Source organism: Xenopus laevis, chromosome 4L, assembly GCF_017654675.1.
Source record: "Xenopus laevis strain J_2021 chromosome 4L, Xenopus_laevis_v10.1, whole genome shotgun sequence".
In the NCBI taxonomy this organism is placed as follows: Eukaryota; Metazoa; Chordata; class Amphibia; order Anura; family Pipidae; genus Xenopus; species Xenopus laevis.
The window spans coordinates 10,057,351-10,060,133 of NC_054377.1; the positions used below are offsets into that span (position 1 = coordinate 10,057,351).

At 46.4% G+C, this 2,783-nt stretch overlaps 1 protein-coding gene across 1 annotated transcript in view; it reads left to right on the forward strand.

The window, feature by feature from the left end:
* Positions 1 to 1,472: 1,472 nt before the first annotated feature.
* Positions 1,473 to 2,783, forward strand: part of chst1.L (carbohydrate (keratan sulfate Gal-6) sulfotransferase 1 L homeolog) — a 26,236-nt gene continuing 24,925 nt past the window's right edge. Inside the window, exon 1 of the mRNA XM_018257351.2 lies at positions 1,473 to 1,838. The gene's annotated coding sequence lies outside the window, so the exon portion shown is untranslated. The remainder of the gene's footprint in view (positions 1,839 to 2,783) is intronic.

Here is a 2,783-nt window from a genome sequence, read left to right on the forward strand (position 1 = left end):
TATAGTAGGGAGAGATGGTGCCTATAGTAATAGTGGATAATAGTCTCTGGGAAGGGAGTGTGACTGTGGGATAGCAGGTATAGTAGGGAGAGATGGTGTCTATAGTAACAGTGGATAATAGTCTCTGGGAAGGGAGTGTGACTGTGGGATAGCAGGTATAGTAGGGAGAGATGGTGCCTATAGTAACAGTGGATAATGGTCTCTGGGAAGGGAGTGTGAGTGTGGGATAGCAGGTATAGTAGGGAGAGATGGTGCCTATAGTAACAGTGGATAATAGTCTCTGGGAAGGGAGTGTGACTGTGGGATAGCAGGTATAGTAGGGAGAGATGGTGTCTATAGTAACAGTGGATAATAGTCTCTGGGAAGGGAGTGTGACTGTGGGATAGCAGGTATAGTAGGGAGAGATGGTGCCTATAGTAACAGTGGATAATAGTCTCTGGGAAGGGAGTGTGACTGTGGGATAGCAGGTATAGTAGGGAGAGATGGTGTCTATAGTAACAGTGGATAATAGTCTCTGGGAAGGGAGTGTGACTGTGGGATAGCAGGTATAGTAGGGAGAGATGGTGCCTATAGTAACAGTGGATAATAGTCTCTGGGAAGGGAGTGTGACTGTGGGATAGCAGGTATAGTAGGGAGAGATGGTGTCTATAGTAACAGTGGATAATAGTCTCTGGGAAGGGAGTGTGACTGTGGGATAGCAGGTATAGTAGGGAGAGATGGTGTCTATAGTAACAGTGGATAATAGTCTCTGGGAAGGGAGTGTGACTGTGGGATAGCAGGTATAGTAGGGAGAGATGGTGTCTATAGTAACAGTGGGATAATAGTCTCTGGGAATGGACTAGTGACAGCAACACTTTGGGACAGATTTATAAATGGTTGAATTTAAGGCTTTTTAAGGATTCAAGTATTTTTATCAGTAAAACTCAAAAATTCGAATTAGAATTTTGAAATCTCGAAGTTCAAATAAACAAAAATGAAAAGCATTGTAAACCTAGCCAGTTTCTGTAGAAGTCGGTGGGAGTTGTTCTATGCAAAATTTAAGTGATTTCAATTAATTTACTCAATTAAAAAGTAAAAATCTCTGGAATTAGAAAATTCAGCGTTGGATAAATATGGCTCACCATATCAGAGTCGCAGGGGCATAGGGTTTTGCAGTTGTTGAAGCTCCTGTGGGAGTTGCAGTTTAGCAGCAGCTGGAGAGTCACATCCCAGGCTGGAAATATGACTTTGTATGTGAAGCCAGTTGTGTCCCTGAGTCTCTGCTGAACACAATTTTGAGTTTTCTCAGGGGGTCTCATCCTGTTCTCTCCCCTACACCCTGGCCCCCCAGTTCCCACAGAGCCGTATCCTCTCACACCTCTTCCCTGCTCCCCATCCCTCCTTCTGAGCAATACTTCCACACAGCCCCCCTTTCTCTCTCTCTTATTCCCTCGCTTTTCCCCCCTCCCTGCTGCCTCCTCTGCTCCCTCCCTGTCCCCCCTCCCTGCTCTCCTCCCTGCTGCCTCTGCTGCTTTATTTCTCCAGTTTCTCAGCTCTGGAGGCAGAATATCTCAGTACCCTGGAAGGACACTCACATTTGCAAGAAGACTGCAGTGTGGGGGAGCTGTGCTCTCCGGCTTCCCATTTGCTTGAACCCTCACCCCCATCTTTCAAGGCTCTCCCCCAGAGACTGCACACTGAATGACTTGGCTGAGACATGGAACCCCCAGCAAACACAATAAGGATTTGAGTGAGGGGGTTCCTATGTAAAGATGTTCAGAAGAAGCGACCCTTTCTGCTGCACCCACTGTAGGGACCCATTGCTCCCCATCTCTCTGCACCAACAAGCAACTGGAGAGGTAAGTGGAGTGCGGTGCTTGGCACGCTCGGAGCTGGCACAGGGCTGGGAGAAGGTGGCTTAGTCAGGGTTTCAGTTGTGGCAGCTCCCTGTAGGGCTGGAGGCAACAAGATGCTGTTTATTTGTATGATATGCCCAGCTATGGGCTTTGGACGCCCCTATTCGCTGCACATAGCTATTTTCTTCTGGGGGGGGGGTTGGCACATTGTGGAGTGGCCACTTGTATCAATAAGTAGTGGCCACTGATACTGGGCATGGCACCCTGCTGGCACTCTCCCCTCTAACTCTCTGCTTCTTCCTGCTTCTCTCTATACATCTTTTATATCTATACATCTCTTTCTTCCTTTATACACGTCTCTCTCGCTCTCTATATGCGTCTCTCTTCCTCTATACCTCCCTTGCTCCCCTCCCCCCCTCTCTCTCTATATATATATATATCCCTGTATACATACAGTATGTGCCTATCCCTCTATCCAAATATTTATATAAATCCCTGTATACAGCTCTGTCCCTGCCATTATACAGTCTCCTTTTCTATACATTGCTTTCTCTTTATCTCTCTCTCTATAACAGCATCTTTATCTCTCTATATATTTCTCCCAGTCTCACCCATTCTCTACAACTTTCTCTCTCTACACCCCACTCTTCTTTCCCTCTATACATTTTTCCCTGTCTCTAAATGTGTTTCTCCCCCTCCTTTCAAATGTTCTCTCTCTATCCCGCTCTATACAACTGTAATTCCCTCTATACTTATAGTTCTCCCTATTTCTCTCCCTCTATCTCTATATTGTATCTCTCTCACATCCTCTCTCTCTCTCTCTCTCTCTCTCTCTCTCTCTCTCTCTCTCTCTCTCTCTCTCTCTCTCTACAGATTTCTTTTTATCTCCCCTCCTATATACACAGGCCCTTTCTCCCCCTCCCCACGTCTCTCTGCCCCTTATATATT